Source organism: Myotis daubentonii, chromosome 5 (genome assembly GCF_963259705.1).
Source record: "Myotis daubentonii chromosome 5, mMyoDau2.1, whole genome shotgun sequence".
In the NCBI taxonomy this organism is placed as follows: Eukaryota; Metazoa; Chordata; class Mammalia; order Chiroptera; family Vespertilionidae; genus Myotis; species Myotis daubentonii.
This window is the reverse complement of record NC_081844.1, coordinates 92,324,999-92,347,900: the sequence shown is the minus strand read 5'-3', so window position 1 is coordinate 92,347,900 and position 22,902 is coordinate 92,324,999. Positions and strand designations below refer to the sequence as shown.

At 40.3% G+C, this 22,902-nt stretch overlaps 1 long non-coding RNA gene across 2 annotated transcripts in view; it reads right to left on the bottom strand.

Annotated features, from left to right (window-relative positions):
* LOC132235884 (uncharacterized) overlaps positions 1-22,902 on the bottom strand; it is a 221,536-nt gene that overhangs the window by 41,112 nt on the left and 157,522 nt on the right. The gene's annotated exons all lie outside the window — the stretch shown is intronic.

Here is a 22,902-nt window from a genome sequence, read left to right as displayed (position 1 = left end):
GATTGACCCAGGTGAGTAGTCTCTCCTCCTAGTGACTGCATGACCCTTAGCCTCTCCAAACCAGTTTCCTCATAAGCAAAATGGGAATCAGCATAGCACCCGTGATAGAATCTGTTTGTGAACATTTAATGAAATAATGCTTGTAAAGCTCTTAGATCTGGCATATAGGGCTCAATGAATGCTAATCGTTCATTTAAATAATAACATATTTGGCTTTTTAAAAAAATATATTTTTTATTGATTTTTCACAGAGAGGAAGGGAAAGGGATAGAGAGTTAGAAACATCGATGAGAGAGAAACATCGATTAGCTGCCTCCTGCATACCCCCAACTGGGGATGTGACCGCAACCAAGGTACATGCCCTTGACCGGAATCGAACCTGGGACCTTTCAGTCCGCAGGCCGACGCTCTATCCACTGAGCCAAGCCGGTTAGGGCCATATTTGGCTTTATATATCTTTTTTTTCAATGGGTTCATGTTTTTTGGCTAAGGTCCTAAGATGTCCCAAACTTCTCAGTCAACTCATGAAAAGAGTCCCTAGTACATTTCTAAGAAACATAGGTTCAAATAGCATGTAACATAACTTAGGATTTTTCTAGGTCCAGGGAGGAAATCCATGAGAAGCAGCAGTCTAGACCTTTTCTGTGAAGGGATTTGCTATTGGCACTCCACTAGCTCCCTTCTCTTCCCACCCCCAGCACCTGGAAGGAGGAATTAGTTAGTGCACACTGTTCCTGCCTTGCCCTATGCTGTATGGGAATGCACCATGTTTTTCCATCACATGCTAGATTTTTCTGACACCATCTGTCCTAAGCCCATGGCACACAGTTTGCCTTGCTGTCACAACTCTATGTGAAAATGTAGAGAAGAAACGTGATGAATGATTCTGAGGAATGCTGTTTACCTACCAGCCACGCACCAGTGAGTGGTAGGGATGGGGCTGGGTTACCGTACAGTCTTACAACACTGGGATTCTATGATTAGTCCTATCTAAGATGTCGCAGAGTTGGAATGGCAGAGACAAGGACTGATTCCAAAAATTTTTATGCCAGTAAGGACCTGCTGCTATGAATCCCACTTTAGCCCTCATTTACAGAGTTCTTAATTTCCACAGGCACTATGTTAATTACCTTCCCCATATAATGATCCTCCCAACACCCCCAAGAGGAAGATACTGTTATCATCCACATGTATAGTTAAGAAACTAGAGACTTGTGAATACGAGTTAATTTTCTCCTAGTCACATTGCTAGCAAATATAAGAGTTGGTATGTGAACCTGAGTTCTCTATCTCCAGACTCTCTCTAGTCCCACCACTAAGAATATTTCATCTCAAAAAAAAAAAAAAAGATTTTTGCCTCCTGTAGTTACACTTCTGTTTTGCTATTGTTGTAGCCCTAAATTGCAATTAAGTTCATTAATGAAATACTTACATTTACACTTACACACACACAACTCATACCACCTTAGGTCATGCCTTGTAGGATCTCAGTAAATATCATCGGTTGGTGGTTTGTCAAATGGGGACAATGACCAGGGTGATCAAATAATCTGTCATCCAAATCAGGACCTGTTTGAGAGGAAAAGGGGCCCTACTAAAATTTTTGCTAGGACAACAGCTATAAATCGAGATCATCCTGGACAAATTGGACCACGTGGCTATCCTAGTTATAACCCTACTCTCTCCGTTTAATGTTTGAGTTTCCTCTGCGATAAATGCAAAGCCAGACTTAGAAACAGCTAAATTGGAACACTACAAATCAGAGCCATCTATCCTAAACACAAATCTAGAAACAGAGACTATCAGAAAGACAACCTGGATGTCACCTGATTTTGCTTTCCCTTTTATGAATGCTTTGTGATCCCCCACCCCGATTCCTCAGCAGATGCTGCCTGATTTGTGCTCTGGCTAATGTCACTCATGACAAGAGCATTGCCACATGCAGTGAGGTGTGAGTGACACCAGGAAAGATGATGAACGAGGAGAATGGCAGCTGGCTGCATTTCCGTCCTGTAGATTTTTGATGAATCAAGAAGCATCCTGATAGAGAACATCTGTACATGCTAGAAGCCAAGCAGAATGCTCTCATCCCAGACTCTGAGAGCTGAGGACCCTGAAGAGGGCTCCACTCTCGTGACAGGCCTGGAGGGTCCTGACTACAGGATGGGGACTGGCAAACAGCGTAGCAGCTGCAGAGCTATAGAAACGCTGCAGAGAAGTAGTTAGGAAACCCGAGTGCTCTCTCACTCTGTGCTCCTCACTAGCTTTGTGACTTAGGTGAATTATTTATCATAGTTGAGACTCTGTTTATTAATAATAAACACACACTAAAGCTACCTTAATCAAAAACATAATACAAGCAGGATATTTCCAGGATCCACAGGCATTTCATGGGAGCCAAGGGCAGGAACACAACAGGGTCTCAAGGTTGTGGATAAAGGAGCTAAAAACGCACTGCAGGCCTGGAAGAGAGCATGTGATTTCTTTCATTATTGCTTCTTTCTGTCAATCTGCTCCTTTCTCTTCTGTCAGATTTTTTCCTCCCATTCTGCCTGATGGGAGACAAGATCACCCATGTTTTCATGGTATAGGTCCAACCACCAGGAAAGACTGATCCCCAGTTCTCACGCTCGTTTCCATGTTAAATTCCCAGCCAATGACCTGATAGTTAGTGTGAGCTGTCTCCGCAAGGCGCCACAAGCATGCGGAGAGGATACAGCAACTTCAGATACTCTGCCTGGCTCACTTCTATGACCCAACAGAAGGTGGACCAGTTCCCATTGCAAGGGGATTGTTTGTGAGCTGAGGTAATATTTTCAAATTTAGCTTGTATAACTTCATGCCCTCGACAGTCAAACCTGACTTATCTTCTGTCATGTGATTTTAAGTCTTAAGTGATACCACGTACAGGAGAAAAAAATTGTGGGAGGCAAAGTGCTGTACATCTTTCAGGCACTAGCTGAATACTTAAGTCACCCTGTGAATGTGATGAAAAGCAATCATATCTAAGCCTATATCCTCTAGATTCACAACTTGTAGTTCACCTTCCATGGATACTTGGCAGGTCAATGCCAGTACCAGAAAAAAAGAGAAAAAAATTTTTTCCTAATGCCAGCATTATGGGCTTAGAGTTCACTGACAAGCCATAGCCCCCTCCCTCTCTAGGTTTGTAATTAATCCCTCTATTTGCATTATGTAAATGGTACATTGTATAATTTTATACTCATGCTTGTTATCATTAATAAACTCAGTTGTTATTTCTCTAACAGAGCTCTGAGATGCTTCATTATTAGAACTGCAAGCAGAACATAAGGGCTGCAGAAAGCATGAATCTTTCGTGATACTGACAGATTTTGTTCACAACCTGCCATAATGATTAATATTACTATTAATTTTGCCAAGCACATTGTCAACATGGGTACTAAGTATGAAGTAAGAAAGACTCCTTTGCCCAAAAATTAATTCTGCAAGGAATGCTACTAAAGAAGGAAAGGACACCCGTCTTACTCAAGTCCAGAGATCATGCCAGTCGATTTGCAGATCTCTACTGAGGCCTATGATGAGTGAAGACTCAACCGTGTTGGCATGTGAACTAATATTCTGGGAGTAGTTTATTGATAGATTGATCCCTCTACTTGAGTCTGATCTGAACGCGCCCTCCTCCAACCTCCACAGAAAGGACTTTGCGAAAAGAGCATCAGGGGCTAGTTCTGACTCTGCAACCACGGGCCTCAACTCCCTCGCCATCACAGGGCATGATGATAACATCTGCCCTCCCTGGCTAGACCTAGAAGAGAGGGAATGCTCTGCCAAGGAGCAGAAGAGAACAGTTGAAATTCAAGATTTCAGGCATGTTTTACCCAAGAAATCCCAAAGTGGTGCATGCCTGGGCAAACACAAGCTAACTTGCACAGAACCGTTGATAAACTAGGTAGATCCAATACATGAGGCCTCTGCAGGCTCTCAGCTCTAATAGGAAGAGGGTACAGTACAAGTTGTTCAGTGGTGATAGTATCTGAGAGAGTAACATTTGTGGAAATGAGGAAGGAAAAGTGAGAGGAACTAAGAAAAGAGGAGGGAAAGGAAGAAAGAAGAGATATGATAACAGTGAACAGGTTCAGTTTAAAGAAAATACCAACTTGAAAAGTGGCTTTTCTTTATACTCCCAAAGGTGCACACCTGCAAACATACAGACGGAGACACACATAGGTCCACATTTCCCCCACCCACAGGCACTGCATACAGGGCAGGTAAAAGTAGGTTTACAGTTGTGAGTAGGTGAAACACAATTTATTCTTGTATTATTATTATTTACTTATTAGTGTATTACTAGAGGCCCAGTGCACAAAAGTCATGCACTGGGGGCGAGGGGCGGTGTCTCTCAGCCTAGCCTGCACCCTCTTCAATCTGGGACATCCCTCTCACAATCCGGTACTGCTGGCTCCCAACTGCTTGCCTGTCTGCCTGCCTGATTGCCCCTAACTGCTTCTGCCTGCCAGCCTGATCACCCTCTAACTACTCCCCTGTCAGCCTGATCGACACCTAACAGCTCCCCTGCCGGCCTAGTCACCCCTAACTACCCTCCCCTGCAGGCCTGGTCCCCCCCAACTGCCCTTCCCTGCCGGCCTGGTCACCCCTACCTGCCCTCCCCTGCTGGCCTGATTGCCCACAACTGCCCTCCCCTGCCAGCCATCTTGTAGTGGCCATCTTGTGACCACATGGGGGTGGTCATCTTGTGCGAGGGCATGATGGTCAATTTGCATATTACCTCTTTATTATATAGGATTTTCCATATGAACAACTGTAAGCCTACTTTTGCCCCACCCTGTATATTACACAATCTCCTCATCTTCCTCAGTATGTACAACTCATGTGTTCAGGCACAGCATAAAGACACTGTCAGAAACCATCACTCCACCCCCTACACACACACACACACACTACACCCCCCCTGCATATTTCCTTTCATCCATAAGAGCAGCAACAGCATCTCAGCAAAACTGTCTGACGTAAGTGCAGCAATGGAGCACATGCATACTTTAAAGACACACACAAAGACAGAGGCTGTCTGACCAAGAGGCACTCAGAAACACAGAAAGACCTAGCCAAATGCCAATAGAAAGGTCAGCATGATCAACTCCTGCTTCCTGATGCAGCTGGTAATTTTTTGTACTTCTAAAAATAGAATTGAGGATGGAAGAAATTGGGGTTAATGGCTGAGTACTATCATTAGCTGGATTGGTACCCATTTTAGAAAGGATATTTTACTGACATGTGTACCAAATGGTCCTATTCAAATGCTAGCTAAAATAGTACGTTATAGAAACTGAAATTGCTATCTTGCTAGATTCATCTCCCCAAGCGCACATAGGAATCAACTGCCACACAAACGTACAGGCACACACTTGAACATCTGTAATTGTCAAATATATCTCCCACTGCCCATATCCAGCTCCAAGGGATTAAATAGGCTTTTACTTGTATATTTGAAGGTGATGCTGCATAAAGCAAAGGGCCATTGAGTTCACTTGAGAGCTACCATTTATTAAGAATTAACTATGTGTATACTCTGTGCCAACGTCCTCACATTATCTCATGTAATCCTGCCAACAACTCTATGGAGCAGGTACTATTATGATATCCATTTTGTGGATGAGGAAACAGAAATTATGCTGAGGATCTATTATGCATAATGTCCTAAATAGTATACAGAGGAAGAGGCGGAGCTTGAATTTGAACCCAGGTGATCTAACTCTAGAATATTAAGCTAAGATGGGGGATCTTTCATTACCATGCCTGCTATCAACTGGTAGTAACTGTCTGTAATGCCACATAGAGAAGTACTTTAGTGTATCTGGGCTTGACACGAAGGAGCAGTAGGGTTAGTGGATGAACTGCAGACATGCACAGTCAGTATTGGCAACACGGGCATTAGTTCCAGAAGGTAAGCAACCACTAACGACATGTGTGATCTTGCCCAAAAACGAAAAGTGAGGAATCAAAGATAATGTCACTAATTGACAATGTTTATATGGGTTTGAACACACGTTGAGGAGCTCCTAGGACAGTGCGAAATGATTAGAACAGCTTAAAAGCCTAAGATCCTAGATTATTATCCTCTATTTTATGACACATTTATACGGCTGCAACCTTTGTTTTTTACTCTCCTCATTCCCATGTCTATTACTGAAAATAATGCAATGACCAATAGAGCTCTCCTGTGTGCTTACAATACAGTGGAGATGAAATGTATGTCCAAAAGTCACATGACCCTTACAGTGACTTTCCATACTCAAAAAAAAAAAAAATCAGTGGAAAAGAAAAGGAAAGGGCAATTGAAATTTTATCACTTAATGCTCAAAAGGTTTCTGAGTCTTACCAGTCCAAATATGTAATCATGTGCCCACCTTCCTAAAAGAATAGTGAACATGGATATGGGTAAAGAGAGTGCTCTGTGTCAATGTAATCTTTACAACAACTTCCACAAGCCCTGTTATCAAATTGGCTAAGATCAACCAGCCATTCTGAGCAGACCCAGAATTATTATTCCAAACTGCTAAAACCAGCTTATTTTTCCCATGGCCCTGAGTATGCTTTAGGGGGATGGGATGCACCAAGCATGTCTCCATCTCTCTTATAACCAACGGTCTATGGGCTGATGACTGGCAAGAAGGAGGGTGTGGACTCTAACCTGAGATGGCTTGGCACTCAGTCTGGATTCATTTGAATCACATTCTCAACTGACAGAATTAACCAGCCACAGAGATTGAGTTCACTGAACAGGAAAAGCGAGGTTGCCAAAAAAAAAGCTAATGCAATCCAAGTCTGTGTTGAATAGAACAACAGCTATTTATTTAGTCCCTGTCTTGCTTCAAGAAAGATAAGCAAGATTTTAAGACCTGGAAAACAGTTACCATGTTTTACCCAAGACTGAAAAGTTCTATCACATTGAAGAGGGATTCGATTTTTTGATGTAATTTTAGAGAACAGCATAGGACTGCTAGGTGGAAGTTCCAAAACCTATCTAAAAATTTTAAAATGATGCTTATGAAATAGCGAGTGCCACTAATATCTGAACTGTTCAAGAAGCACATTTACAAATCTCTCTATAAACGCTTAATGTCAGGTGGCCAGAAGGGACTTTTAAAAATCATACATTCAACCAACTCAGAACCATATACACTTACCTTAACTAAGCACCAGTTTGAAAGACTGGGTATGCTTTGTTTCCTAAGCACTAGACATCACGAGGTAGGAAGCAGAGTGAGGGTTTTTCTACAAAAATGCCCAAGGGGACCTGGCCAGTTAGGTCAGTGGTTAGAGCATCTTCACAGGGACTGAAGGGCACGAACCTCAGCTGCAGGTTAGATCCCTGGCCCTGGTTGGGGTGTGAGTGGGAGGCAACCAATCCATGTTTCTCTCTGTCCTCTCTCCCTCTCTCCCCTTCACCCCTCCTTTCTACTCTCAAAAAAATCAATGGAAAAAATATCCTCACTCCTTGGCTGGAATTTTTTTTAAAAGCCACAGGATTTTTTTTTTTTCATCAAAATTAAGGAAAATGGAAGCATGTCGCCTTACTGAATGGACTACAATGGCTAAGATGCGATATCACCAATTTTAATCATTATAGGACTTTCATTTTTCCCTATATAAGAGCAAAAAAAATTTTAAAAAAGCCCCATCCTTACCAACTTCTGAGGTTCTGAGCTATAGATTATACTGTCAGCCATTCAGAAAAATTGGACAATAGCAAATCATTTTTCACAGGTGGGGAACATTAGCCAGCTCCTTTGAATTGAAAGGGGCTTCAGGAGCAACCCCAGTATCCCATTCTATTCTCTATGAATTCTAAAGCATTATCTTTGCAAAATCAGCCCACATGATCAAGCTATTTGTAATGTAGCTAGTGACCTCATCTTCCTCACCACAGTTGAATATCTTATTATACATGGAAAGAAAAGAATGAAGCTACTTTTTCATCTGCTCTGCGGTTTCCAGATTTTAAAAAAATAAATAAATCTTTCTGCATTTCAGGTTTTGTCTCAGATTTCCTTTGCCTTACTTTGCTGATACAGCAGGAGACACAATAGCTGTGTGGGGCAATTTTCTAGCCAACTTGCTGCATCTGAGCAATGCAGGATGAGAGATTTACTCAAAATTCAGTATCACTTCTGTCTGCCTGTCCAGATGAGTAAGATCATGGCTCCCATTCAAAGAAGAGGACAATAAAAATAACAATGACTTAAAAAAGAAAAAATATCTTTTCCTTGTAGTAGGTACTGAACATATTTAGAAGACCACAAGTAAAACCACAAGTAAGAAAGTCTAATACTTTAAAGGTCCAGGCAGATGGGTGAAAAGTCTGGGGATGAGGCAGTAGAAGGCACAGTGCGGGTAACCAGTTGGAAATTCTGTGTCCTGCCTAAGCAAAATGTAATTCAATGACAGCAAACTCACTAAGAACAATAATAAAAAAAGGTGGCTTAACCAAAGTCTTGAATGTCTTCAGCTTGTAGACTCCCATTTGAGCTGACCCTTTCAGCTCAAATGGTCAGCGCTTGGCAGGCGGAACGTGCTGCCTTCATTATCAATGAGTAACGGCCTAAGCTCCACCCTAGAAGACGCCCTGAAGAAAATGCACAGGGAACGTGTCAAAAGGGAGATGTGCAAAAGTTTTCAAGACTCTTATTTGATTACAGCATATATTTGTCTAGCTCAGTGGTTCTCAACCTTCCTAATGCCGCGACCCTTTAATAAAGTTCCTCATGTTGTGGTGACCCCCAATTTCATTGTTACAAATTGAACATAATTAAAGCATAGTGATTAATCACAAAAACAATATGTAATTATATATGTGTTTTCCGATGGTCTTAGGCGACCCCTGTGAAAGGGTCGTTTGAACCCCAAAGGGGTCGTGACCCAGATGTTGAGAACCGCTGGTCTAGCTGGAAGTTTAGTTTCCGTGATGGTGCAATGCATCTTCTTCGTACCTATACTGTGCCAAAAATAGCTAAACATTTAACATGCATTTGTCTTTATATCCTGTAACAATTCATTAAGTAAAGACACTGATGCAGAGATAAATTATATTGATGCAGAGATAAATTATATTGCCAAGTACACAAAGCTAATAAATTTCCAAAGATAAATTAAAATCTGTCTTTTTCTTGGAGGTAAAATATATATGAAGAGAAATGGATAGATCTCAGTGTAAAATTACATGAGTGTGGCAACTGGATAAGCCCATATAACCAACACTGCAATCAATATGTAGAAAATCCCAGTTCCCTAGAAAATCTCCCCATACCCCCTTCCAGGCATTCCACCCCTCATAGGCAATGATGGTTCTGATTTCTATCACCATGAACTAGAACTTCATATAAATAAAATCAGACGGTGTGCTCTCATTTGTTTCTTACATGATTTTTGCTCAACATAATTTTTTTGAGATTCATCCATATATTTCCAAGTATCAGCAGTCTGTTGCCTTTAGGTAATGAGGAGTATTTTGTATGAATATGCCACAATTTGTTCACGCATTGTCCTGTTTATGGCCATTTGGCTATTATTAGTAAAGTGGGGTTGTTGTTTTTCTGTGTTGTTTTTTTTTTGGGGGGGGGTGGCTATATAGTAGTAAAACTGCTATAAACCTTGTTCAAATCTTTTTGTGAAAATACATGTTCATTTCGCTTGGGTACATACTTAACAGTGGAATTTCTGGGTTAGTAGACATACAGGTATGTGTTTAATTTTAGGGGCAACCACTAAACATTTTCTAAAGGGGCTGTTCCAGTACATGAATGCTTCCCTGAGCAATAGGAGGTTTCTGGTTCCCCCACTTCCTCTCTTCACCACCATTTGTTGTTGCCAGGATGAAAAGGTATTACATTGTGGTTTTAATTTGCATTTCTCTGGTAACTGCTGGAATCAATAACTTTTCAGGTGCATATTCACCAATCATATATCTTTTTTTGTGAAGAGTCCACATCTTTTGCCTAATTGAAAAAAAAAAATTGTTTGTCTTTGTATTTTTGGCTTGCTCTGTATTTATTCTGAATCGAGTTCACTGTAAAATATTCTCTGCAAATATTTTTTTCCCAGATTACAGCTAAATTTTTCAGTTTCTTTCAATAAGTACAGGGTTTGTGTATCACTTTTTTGTAGTTACTGCTTTTTCTTTCATCTCTAAAAACCTTTGCCTACCCAATGATCATAAATATATTATTCTATGTTTACTTCAAAAGCTTTAAGGTTTTAGCTTTTATGCTTACGTCTATAATTTATCTAAAGTAATTTTGAGACTGGTGTGAAGTTGTGGTTGAGATTCATTTTTTCCATATGTTTATTCAGTTATTCCAGCACCATTTGTTAAGACTTTCCTTTTCTCATTGAATTGCCTTTGAACTTTTATTGAACAATAAAACATATAGTTAATACATGTATTAACTATATGTGTATTGATCTATTTCTGAACTCTACTTTGCCCCATTAATCAAGTTGTATATACTTGTTAATACAATACTGTCTTGATTACTATAGCTTATAAATCTTTACATCAAGTAATATAATTCATCTGACTTTGTTCTTGTTCAGGATGTCTTTGAATGTTGTATATGCTTTGCCTTTTTATATATACTTTAGAAGATGAGTATCTGTTACCACATAAGAGACTACGTGAAAGTTTGTTTGAGATTGTGTTTAATCAAAACAATATTGAATTTCCCAGTTCATTAGCACATTATGTTCATCGAATTAGATCTTCTTTAAATTTCTTAGGATAATTTTAGAGCTGTTAGTAGAGAGGTCTCATAGATCTTGTCTTCAAATTAATCCCTAGATTTTATGAGTACCTTTTATGCTCTTGTAAATGTTATATTAAAATTTTATTTTCCAAGTGTTTGCAGCTCATAAATAGAAGTACAACTTATTATTTTATATTGATATTAATTGTCACTACTGAGTACCTGTAATGTGCTGGAAACTGAACTAAATGTTCTTTGCTAAAATCATTATAGCAATCTATGTACAAGACAAGGCAATTGAGGCAGAACAAAATTAATTATATAGCCAAGCACATAAGGCAAATCAAGTTCCAATGCTGAATTAAAACCTAAGTCTTTTTAATGTTAATTATGTCTAAAGCACTGCTTTGTTTATGTCATAACATGGGGGCCTCAAGTATCACATCCTGGAGGGTTTCATCATACCAGTCATTGGATTTCCATAGTAGATTCTTGAGTAGAGAAATAACATTTGAAAGAGATGGTCAAAGGAGTCTATACAGATGGAGGTGGGAAGAATGAAGGGAATGGGGTGAAGAGAGACAGACTACATATTGTCAAACATCTCACACACTGCCACCTCCAATTTGACTATTTCTTTAAGTTCACCAAGAGTGAAGTTTCATGCAGTCACTTTGGAAAAACGGTTTGATAGTTCTTCAAATGATTAAACATAGAGTTTTCATAGGACCTAGCAATTCTACTAGCTACGTACCCAAGAGAAATGAAAACATATGTCCACAAAGAAAACTTGTATGCAAATGTATTATTCATGTAACCAAAAGATAGAAATAATCCAATGTCCATCCACTAATGAATGGATGAGCAAAATGTGATATATCCAAATAATAAAATATTTTTACAAAAAAAAGAAAGAAAATATTTTTACCTTAAAAAGAAATGAAGTACTAATGCATGTTATATAACATGAATAAGCCTTGAAAACATTATGCTAAATGAAAAGAGCCAGTCACAAAAAGACCACATATTATATTATTTCATTAATATGAAATGTCCAGAATAGATAAATCTATATAGACAGAAAATAGATCAGTAATTGCTTAGAGCTGGGAGTTGGGGGGGGGGGGGGGCGGGCAGAGGACCAATATATAACTGGTATTTGATTTCTTTTTGAGGTGATAAAATTTTTCAAAAATTGATGGTGGGAATAGTTGCATATATTGCTAAATATACTAAAAACCACTAAATTCTACCCTTTCTTTCTTAAAAAATGTTAAATTTATTGGGGTGACAGTGTTTAATAAGATTATATAGATTTCAAGACCATATGTTGGGACACAAAACTAGCCTCAACAAATTTAAGAAGATTGAATCCTACACTTTATTTTTTAAAATATTTTTATTGATTTTAGAGAGAGGGGGAGGGAGAGGGGTAGAAAGATAGAAGTATCAATGGGCTGTCTCCTGCACACCCCCTACTGGTGATTGAGCATGAAACCTGGGTATGTGCCCTGACTGGAATAGAACCAGTGACCTCTTGTTTCATGGGTCGACACTCAACCACTGAGCCACACAGGCCAGGCAAATCCTACACTTCAAATGTGTGGATTGTATAGTATGTGAATTATATCTTGATAAAGCTATTAAAATGAAAAGAATTAAGTCCCTGTTCTTTTTCACAGCCCAGTGCCTGCCACCTAATAGATGCCCAATAAACACCTGTAAAGAAAGAATAAATTCACTAGTCACAGGCCCCATTGTGTCCAGGTACTGGGCTACAAGAGGGAGAAATGTTTTAAACATATGAATAGAGTAACTCCCTTCCCCTTATTTATTCAACCATGTAATAAATCACTCAGAACACCATTTACTGGTCTAGGCTTCATTTAACTAAATCCTTCATATACTTGGGGACTCTTTCTGGAGTACTGTTGCCATCCATTACTGCTGTCATTTTCAGCACCGCTTTGCACTGCCTTCGCTAGGTCACCTTCCTTCCCCTAGCTTGTTTCTAATAGAATTCTAGAAAGCAACCTTGAGAGGCTGACAGATGAGAAGATCCAGGGAAGCAGAAAAGGATATGGCAAGACACCACAACAGAGCTACAAGATCACTAAATACAATAACTAATCTTGTATCCCTTGACATACTTGCCTTCCTAATTTTCAACTAACAAAAAAGAAAATCTATTGACTGCCTCAGTAGGGAGTACTGCAATCTATATCACAGATATGGGTCATGCATCTTTTTCCCCAGAGAGAATAAAACGGCAATATCACTCATGCTGTTTTGTGTTTGTTTCTTGCTCTTTTAAACCCTTTTAATCCTAAAAAGTTTTAATAGAAAGGGACCTTAGAAATTCTTTAGTCTTGTGCTTTCCAAACATTACTGTGACCCACCTGAGGTATTTTGTGTGTATTTTAAATTCATCTAACCAGAGGTCTCTTTTAATAAAAGGGAAGTCCTTTTGCAAAGGACATATTCCCACTGGCCATTGCTTCCTGGTCTCCCTTCTTCCCTCCAGAAAGTCTTTCTCAATGCTGCATTTCATTACTGACTGCAGAGGCCCAGGCTTCATCACATCTCCTCTCAAATACCCTCCTGTGCATTCTCCTCCATTTGCTCATGCGAGGAGCGGGGTGGGGAGAGAGTCAGCAGAACTGCCTTTGGCCAGCTGGTCTGCGGAGGTCTGTGCAGCAGGGCCAAGATGCCAGTCCTAGGGAAGGAGGCCAAAAGCCTGCCACATCCCATTTGTTTCCCTTCAAAGGCCACTGCACTGGCTGTAGATCGGTGTCTGGCCAGCAACATCCGAGGATGTTTACTCCACGCTCACCCACAGATGGCTTCACCAAGTCCTACAGCATAAATTTGACTCCTTCCCAAAGCCTCAACTTCTAACTAACTAGATCACAAGAAGTTATAGCTGAGTAGATATTATCATTGTGATTTATACCAGCTCGGCAATGTGGACAACACTTAAGACACCTCATTGAAGCCTCATACCAGTCCTGTAAAGTAGGCATTATCCCACCTCTCATTCTACAAATGAGTAACCCAAGGTCACACAACTAGTGAGAAATGGACGTGGTATTAAAATCCAAGTAGAGTCTGACGCCACAGCCTATGTTCTTCCCCACTGGGCTATAAAAGCTAATGGGGATAATAATATTGCTATTGAGTATAACACCACCACCAATAAGAAAATACAACCAGTATGGCAAGTGCTTTCTACACACAACTTCTTTGAACCCTCACAGCTCTTCATGGGATGTGATATCAATATCTTTCCTAAAGCTCAGAAGGATTGAGCTTAGAGATATCCAGCCATGTGCTCAGGGCTACGCAGCTGAGACAGCACCAGGGTGGGGCGCGTTCTGCTTAGCTCTAGCACCCAAGCTCTTACCAGTTACTACCACTAGCATCCTATTTTCAAGGGAAGCAGGGGCTCAGAGAAGGAAATCTCCAGGCCCCTATTTCCAGAATAGTCCATTTAGCACTGACATCTCTCAAGTCTGGTTACCAACTCCTCGAAAAGTGCCCTCTTCTTAGTACTGTCTATGAGAACACATAACCAGACTTCATTTCAAGAAGTAGAGGAGTGTTCTGAGAAACAGTGGGGGACAGAGTGGCCTTGGAACCAGAAAATAAGAATGGAGCCACCCATTAGCTGCTTCACTTTGACCTAGACACTGAACTTGTCTCAGGCCCCTCCTCTTTCACTAGGGAGCTTATAATATGATTGGGAAGTTTTGCCCCTAAGGACTATTCCAAGACAGTGTGTAGGCAAGAGCTGAAGTAGGCTGTAAAATATTAATTGCTATCATTTAAGACTGAATATATCTTTATGGGTCAAAGGAATAAAAAGTGCCTTAATTGAGAAGGTGGCACCTAAGGTTGGCTCTGAAATATATGAGAATAATAACTATATAATTTTTTTACTATGTTCTTACTCTGCATCACATCCTGAGATGGGTAGTTTATATGAATGATTTCAGTTTACTGAAAGGAAAACTCATACATTTACTATTATTGAAACTCCTATTCTAGAAAAATAGAAACTGGGGCCCAAAGCAGTGCAAGTTAAAGAGCTGGCAGGTGCATAGTGCATTTAAACTTGGGGGTTTAGCCTCCATCACTGCACCATGTTGCCTCTTTGGATAGACTGAAAAGACAGTTACGGGGATGGCTTCAATGAAAGCAAGAGGCATCCAGGCATCGGTGGAGTGAAATTCTCTGCAGCAACTAGCAATACATGTGTTCCACAACATAGAATTTGCTATTTCAGACCCGATGTTGATAACCTGGCTGTATCCTGTGCTTACAGGCAGGGCAAGTATCATCACCTCTGTGCATTTGAAAGGGATGGAAGTACTCTCAAGGTCATTCATGTAACCACCTCGTTCTCCCTTGGCAGAGCTTCTTCCCTGAAGCGCTGTTCAAATACACGGACATCCGGGCCTCAGGTAATAACTGCTCAGTCTACCGTATATATATCTGTTTTATAGACCACAGATTGAAATAAATAAGGGTGCCAAGATGTATTAAAGTTCTTTCAGAGACAGCAAACTTCATGTACATACAAGTTACCGGAAATCTACCATCAAAGGCCTTGGACAGTAACATAAACACATAACCAAATGGAAATTGAAATGCATGGCCTTTCCTGCCCAACGAAGCATCACAGCTGGAAGAAGCCTTGGAAGTCAGCTCATCCAAACCACCCATGTTACAGACAGGAAAACCAACTGAGGATCTAAGAGTAGAATGACTTGCACAAGATTCCACAGATGGCCATTCTGAACCTAGCCTCGCACCCAGTCTTCAGACTTGCAATTCACGGCTCTTTCTTTCTTACTATGCTGCCCCCTCCCTCACTTCACTGTTAGGTCTAGCCCATTGCTTCTCATGAGAATTACTCTGAAGCCACAGCCTCTGAAACCATCACTTTTTAAGCCTTTGTCCCTCATTAAGACATTCTCTTTGCTGACCTTTTCACCCTGGGCACACTAGGTTCCCTCAGAGAGAGGCACTGGAAGGTTCTCATTAACTGACAAGATGCTGATGTGAGTGACTCTTGCAGGTGCAAATGTGCCCATCCTACTGATCTGGCCCTGGTTACACCAGGCAGAATGGGCTCCTCTTTGACAGAAAGCTTATGAGAATTTGAAACAGAGCAAGTGTGTGGAGAAGGAATAGCCTGCTGTGAGCTGAACAGCTTCTCAATATAAAAACCCATTTGATTTCACATAATGGAGGCTGAGAGGGCTCAGAGTGAATGATGGTTGAGTTCATTTACATTTTAAATGAACACAACATTTGCCTAGGGGCAATGTTTCCTCCCAATAATGGAATCTGAAAAAACACAGCACTACTTTTTCTTTTCTTTTCTTTTTTAAAAAAAAAACTTTTCCTTAAAGCAATAAACAAATATATGTCTGCTTCCAAACTATTGCTATCTGTATAGCTTTTAAGCATAAAATCAAGATTGTACCTTCAAGGAATGGCTGATCTGAGACACAGAAGCATTTCCACTGTTAACAGACTGAGTGACTCATAGGATTCTCTTTACTTAAAATGTAAAGAATTCTCACTGGGGACAGACTCCCCAGCCAGACCTCCAGCTCCCCTTCCCTAACAGGGGGGCGAGAGAAAAAGTAACATTGGCAAGAATGGTTCCACAGATGTTTCAGTGATTTCCAAGATAATTCCATAGAGAAAAATCCATTCCCTTTAAGATGCCCAAGGCCACATGAACGGTGTGTGCTCCACCACAGAGCATGTGTCACTCAATAGAATTTCATTACAATCATTTGAGGACACCACGGGTGAATTTTATGACATGTGAATTATATCTTAATAAAGCTGTTTTTTTAAACAAACAAACAGGATCTAGTGTCTAGTAAATGCTGTATCAAAGATAGTCATCACTATTTTTTTATTAGATATATATGTTATTACAGATCATTTATCTACTGTGAGAAGAATTAATTGCTTGGGGGAAATTAGGTAGGAGGTGACTGAGTACCTTAATGCAGAGGAACCTTGAAACCTATACACAGAAAAGTATAAAATTATAAACATCTACCAGGTAGGGTGCTCAGATTAGTTGAGTGCCCACCTGTGCTCCATGCCAGGTGCATTTTGATAAAGTTGTTTGCCACACTTCCTTAATAAATTTGCTTGCTTTACTACAATGCTGCTGTCCAGTGTCACGCCTTTGAAATCTGTCTTATGAGACTGACAAGAATGGAGAAGGGAACAGCCCTATCCCTTTGAACTCAGGGGCTGTCTGATAACATCTTTTCTAGTGTTCCGGTGTCCCATAACACAAGCACCATGCTTGAGTAGGATTTCTGAGTGACTACGTGCCTGTAATGATCCTTAGTGAACAAATAACCACCAACTCCCCCAGTGAATACAGCTGCTAGTAATTGAGACCCTTTGAGTATAGAGATTATTTTCTTTTCCTGTCCAATAGTTGACCCAAAAGTTTTCCCAATCAGATACCTCTGGAGCTTGAAATAAAAACTAAAAGACAACATTTCTTCAAGCAGATGGGTCTAAAGGTTTTCACTGGGCTAGTCTTGAGGACTTCCACATTGAAGAAGTACAACTTGAAGGGGAGGAACCAATTTAGGCCCAAGATCCAAGGGAGGGTGGTTGCCTTTCTTGTTCAGCAAATATTGATTGATTAGATCTTGAAATTCAATTAAAGAATCAGAGTGAGTGAGTGCTTGGTTTATCCTGCAATTAGCAAGGGAACATTAAGCCCTCAGTTCATAAGGAGGAGGCAGCTGCCCAAATGCATGGAATTCCAGGCCATTTCCTGTCAGTTGGAAATGTAAGGCATGGTATTGAGAGCCTTCAGTGATTTCCATGCAATGCTCTAAGTTAGCTGAAGTGGGCTGGACAGGTAATAATTAAGACCACAGAGTTCTTGTCCTCCACTGTAATGATCCTCAGGGGGAAATGCCTGAATTGAACCATAATGGATTGATGATTGTGTCTGAAAATAAGGGGTTGAAAAATCCCCCTACCAAATTAGGCATTAAAAATAAAGTCATCCCATATATGAGACTCTTAAAAGTAATGAGAATGAGAATGAGATAATGAGATAATTAGTGCTAATAATATTCTAAGCTGTGCAAATTACTTCATATTCAGTTTCACTTTATCCGCACTACTCCATGAGGTAGTTACCATTATTGTCCACATTTTGAGAGAACCAATATCCCAGTTATTAAGTGGTGGAGTTGGGATTCAAATCCATACTATCTTATTCTAGAACAGGTAAAAGGTACATTCCCAAAGATAATCACTGCTTTCTTTTAGTTCAATATGAAGATATCCAAGATCATGGCATGTTGAGTCCCTTCATGTCTTTTCACCAACCTCAATCATTCCTTCAGCTTATTTTTTAAATATATATATTTTTTTATTTGACAGGAAGGCAGAGGGAGAGAGAGAGATTGAAACATCAATGATGAGAGGGAATCATTGATTGCCTACCTCCTGCACACACCACATTGGGGAAAGAGCCACCACAAGAAGGACTTTTAGTCCTCCTCTATGCCCCTGAAACCAGTAAATCTCCCATGAGGAAGGTAGCAGGAGGGTAGAAGGCATCCTTATCACCAGAGATAGAGAGATAGGGAATTTAGGGCTGAAAAGGCTATATAAACTAATCTTGTTACCTCTTCACTAATTTGTTACTCCAAACCCAAATCCCTTTGTCTTGTCAATTCTTCACATGTGTATTATTTTCTTGTCTAAAGGGCATAAAATCTGCCTGCTTTGGTCATTTATATGGGCTCCTGTACTATATATACAAATTTAAATTTGATTTTCACCTGTTAATTTGTTTTATGTCCATTTAATTATTAGACCAGCCAAATTACCCAAAACTGGAAGAAGAGAAACATTTTCCTCCCCTATACTTCCTGTAGTACTCCAAATTATTCATTCCCTCTAGATAAACTCATGAAATCCAGTCACCTATTTGAAGGCTTCCTGATATTTCCATCCACCATTCATGAATTCCTCTTTTTTTTGAACTCATAAAACTTAGATAGCTTGAGTCCTTCAATACAATTTCTTCATTATTCCCCTGAACTAATCTGATTTCCCAAGTTTAAAAAGACAAGTCTGTACCTTCTGCCTCTCAGGTACTTCCAGTAGAACCTGGTACAAATGTAGACACAGAATAGATGGTCAATAACAGCACACATAACTTGGGTTTCCAAACATAGGTTACCAGGTACTCCTACGCACCCTATTCCGTTGAAGTCTCACAACAACCTATCAATGCCACTGCTGAGAAAACTAAAGTCATTTAAATGGTGAGCTTCAAGTCTCACAGGTGTGAAGTAGCATGAGCCTGCTCCCCAACACCCAAGCCTGTCATTAGGTGTCCATTTACATGATCTTTCAGTACTCTAGACTTCCATTTCATCTCCACAGAATGAATATGTCAGCCATTATTTCTTGTTTTTACTCTCTTTTAAAAGTCTATAAACTCCAGCCCTAGCTGGTTTGGCTTAGTGGATAGAGCGTTGGCCTGCGGACTGAAGGGTCCTGAGTTCAATTCTGGTAAAGAACACATGTGTAGGTTGCGGGTTCGATCCCCAGTAGGGGACATGCAGGAAGCAGCCAATCAATAATTCTCTTTCAACATTGATGTTTCTCTCTCTCTCTCTCCCTCTCCCTTTCTCTCTGAAATCAATAATAAAAATATTTTTAAAAAATAATAAATAAATGTCTATAAACTCCATAGGAATGGGACTCTGTCTGTTTTCTAAAGCCCCTGGTACATATTGGCACAAATTTTAAAAAATAAAAATAAAGAGAGGAAGGAAGAGAGAAGAAGTGGGGGTGTTGAGAAATGTCAGCCTAACAATAATCAGAAACTTGGGTTTTAAGTTCTTCTATATCTTATGTGCATTTAGGCAAATTCCGTTAGACCCCTTCTGTGGAGGTAGAGAAGAGAATGAAAGGAGAAGGTGAGAGAGGGTGAGAGATCAGGAGAGCATGATTCCACACATTATTCCCCCAATGAGCAGAGTGCCCAGGAGAGTGTGAGATGGGAGACAAAGTGACTGTTTCCTTAGCAGGTCACCTTCTCCACCTGCATCTCACTGACTGAGCATCCTACAAGGATTTATGTGATTTACATTTAAAGATGCACTGTACTTTTTTTTCATATAATACAACCCTGAGAATACTTTTTATTCATTAAAAAAATAGAAATATGTTCTGTAACCAGAGGGGAAAAAATGGTCCTGTTGAAATGTTGAGGTATTATGCTACCTGCCTAGGATATTTTCAAGGATAGTTTTAACTAAACTTGATTTTTGCTCCACATACTGACTTGAGAGTCTAACTCTTCTAAGATGAGACTTGACTGCCTCATTAGTCTTCATTGATCTACTAGTTCCACTAACCTTTCCTTTTACATAACACCTTGCAATGCTATAATCTGAGAACAGAATTTTCCTCTATTGCCTTTTGCTTCTTTCTGACTCACAAAATATTTGTTAGGCTAAATAGAAACCACACTTCCCATCAGAATACCTATAAAATATTATCGGCTAAGAACTTCAAAACAAATGAAAACCTCTCATACACCTTGGAGAATTGCATAGGGTATTCTGTAAAATCAATACAGAAGATGATTTGACTTTGGGTAGTGGACATACTAGTATAGTGCAATATACAGAGCTTGTATCATAGAAAAGTACATTTGAAACCTATATGTCCCTATTAACCAATGTCACCCCGATAAATTTAATTAAAAAGGAAAAAAATCAATACAGTTGCAATGCTACCTGGAAAAGGCTACTCATCTCAAAAAGCAGATTATCTCCTCTTGAAGCTACAAAGTTAATTATTTTATAGAGAAGAGTGAGTTTCCCTCCATATCTGAGATTTGATTTTCAAGCCCAAACCCTCTATTGTCTTATGTTATTTCCCTGGGCAATTAACTCCCCATCTTTCATCTTGATGTCCTCATCAATTTAAAGAAGGGGCAGAGGAAGTAATATCTCTAATTGTCTCCTCCTTGGCAAGGTGACTTTCTACTCTAGATACCTCATAAATATATGAGTCAAAACAGTGTGCCAATATCCAGGCAGGTTTCTAGCCCATCTAAAACTTTCCAATAGAGAATTCGGTGTTATCACTATTCTGTAGCTATGGTCCTGGGCTGGAAATATGTAGGTTAATATAGGAGACTATGAAGGCTATAATATAGGAGAGCAATGGACAATTTTTGTTTGGCATGTATGTGAGGTGTGAGTAAACTTACCAAGACAACTCCTGGGGCTAACCTTAAGTATATAATGAAAAATAAATCCCCATACGATTGGAATTGGGGGTTGTCCAGGCCAACCAACACTATCTTTCACAATCCCAGAAATTTTACATTTAAAGATTGATCATTCTGAGCTAATAGGTCAGAACAGAATTTTCTTCTGTTAGAAGGCAAATCCTATTGGCAAGGCAACCCCTTAAACCTGTTTGTTATTTAGGGGCAGGGATGTAGGAATACAAAATTAGATGTTGGACACAAAAGCCACATTTCACAATTTGCCAAGGTTACCTCCCACACTTAGGCCTCTAGAGGTGCATTTCATATGGCTGTCGCCTCCCAGGAAACTTCCCACGCTGACACATTTTTGTTATCTGAAGCCTTGCAGAAGGCAAAGCCACTTGGTTCTGTTGCTGAGAGAGACTTCAGTGCTAGAAACTTAAGATGCACAGGAATTCAGGGCAGGACCCTATGCCGGGGTCCAACCCCAGCAGGTCCAGGGGTCCCCAAAGGCGTGGACGGAGTCGGTGAAGAAGGAATGACATGGAGGCAGCGTTCAGGTGATCATCATAGCCAGGTTCTGTAGCTAGGTTCTCCAGACTGGTTCTGTCCAGGCTCTCCAGTCAGGTTCAGTGTCCAGGTTCCAGTCAGGTTCTCCTGCCAATCTCTGTAGTCAGGTTCAGTCCAGGATCCCTTGCCATGTTCTCCCGCTAGGCTCTGTCTCTAGGCTCCGAGGCCAGTCCCTCTCCAGGATCCTCCGGCATGCTCTCTCCAGCGAAGTTCTTCTGTCTCTAGGCTCCGTGTAGGTTCTGTCTTCTTGATTCTGTTCTAAGTTCTGAGTGTTTTTGTCTTGTTACAACTGTATTTATACCAGTTGATTCAATCCTATCAATCTCTATTACAAAGGTTAGGGCGTTTCTTATCTTCATTCCAGGGAGAAAAGATTATGTAGTTTAAGCATGATTGTTCGTAGTTAAAGGGATTAATTACCCGCCTGGCACTTAGTTGAGGGGTTTTATTCCCTCCCTAACTTCAGGGGAAAATCCCTACCTGGGGATTCAACCTTTCTCGGAGAGGTGACCTTGGTTAAAACACAGCGCCAAGAAGGTGAGCAAACATATTAAGAACCGTATGCCATATATGCCAGGTCCCTTGAAACAGCAAGGATGGACCGGCTCCCGGCAACCCTAGAGCAGACGCATGGCTGGATGGGAAGCAAGGGAAACTTTACCCAGTTATGCCTTTAAAGAAATAAAAATAAAGACACGCATGGAAATAGCCTTTGCTAATACCCTGATGAAAAGATATCAGAGGAGAGAGTGTTAAGCAAGACCTTGAGAATCACAGAAAATGTAGCAAAATGTTGGTACCTGTTCATGTGAATACACCCCCATCAGTCAACAGTATAGAGCAGCCGTGGGCAAACTACGGCCCACAGGCCGGATCCAGCCCGTTTGAAATGAATAAAACTAAAAAAAAAAAAAAAAAAAAAAAAAAAAAAAAAAAGACCGTACCCTTTTATGTAATGATGTTTACTTTGAATTTATATTAGTTCACACAAACACTCCATCCATGCTTTTGTTCCGGCCCTCCGGTCCAGTTTAAGAACCCATTGTGGCCCTCGAGTCAGAAAGTTTGCCCACCCCTGGTATAGAGAGTGCTCAACCTACCAGCTCCTTCCGAAGGCCACCCTCCCATAAATATCCTAGCTATGGCTGTGCCCAAGAAATCACCAACCCTAACCCTCTCATTTACATTTGGGGTGACTGAGGCATAGCATAAAAAACAGCTATTTGCCTATGGGCACAAAACTAGTTTTAGAGGTAAAAACAGGAATAGAATTGGTCTTTCCTG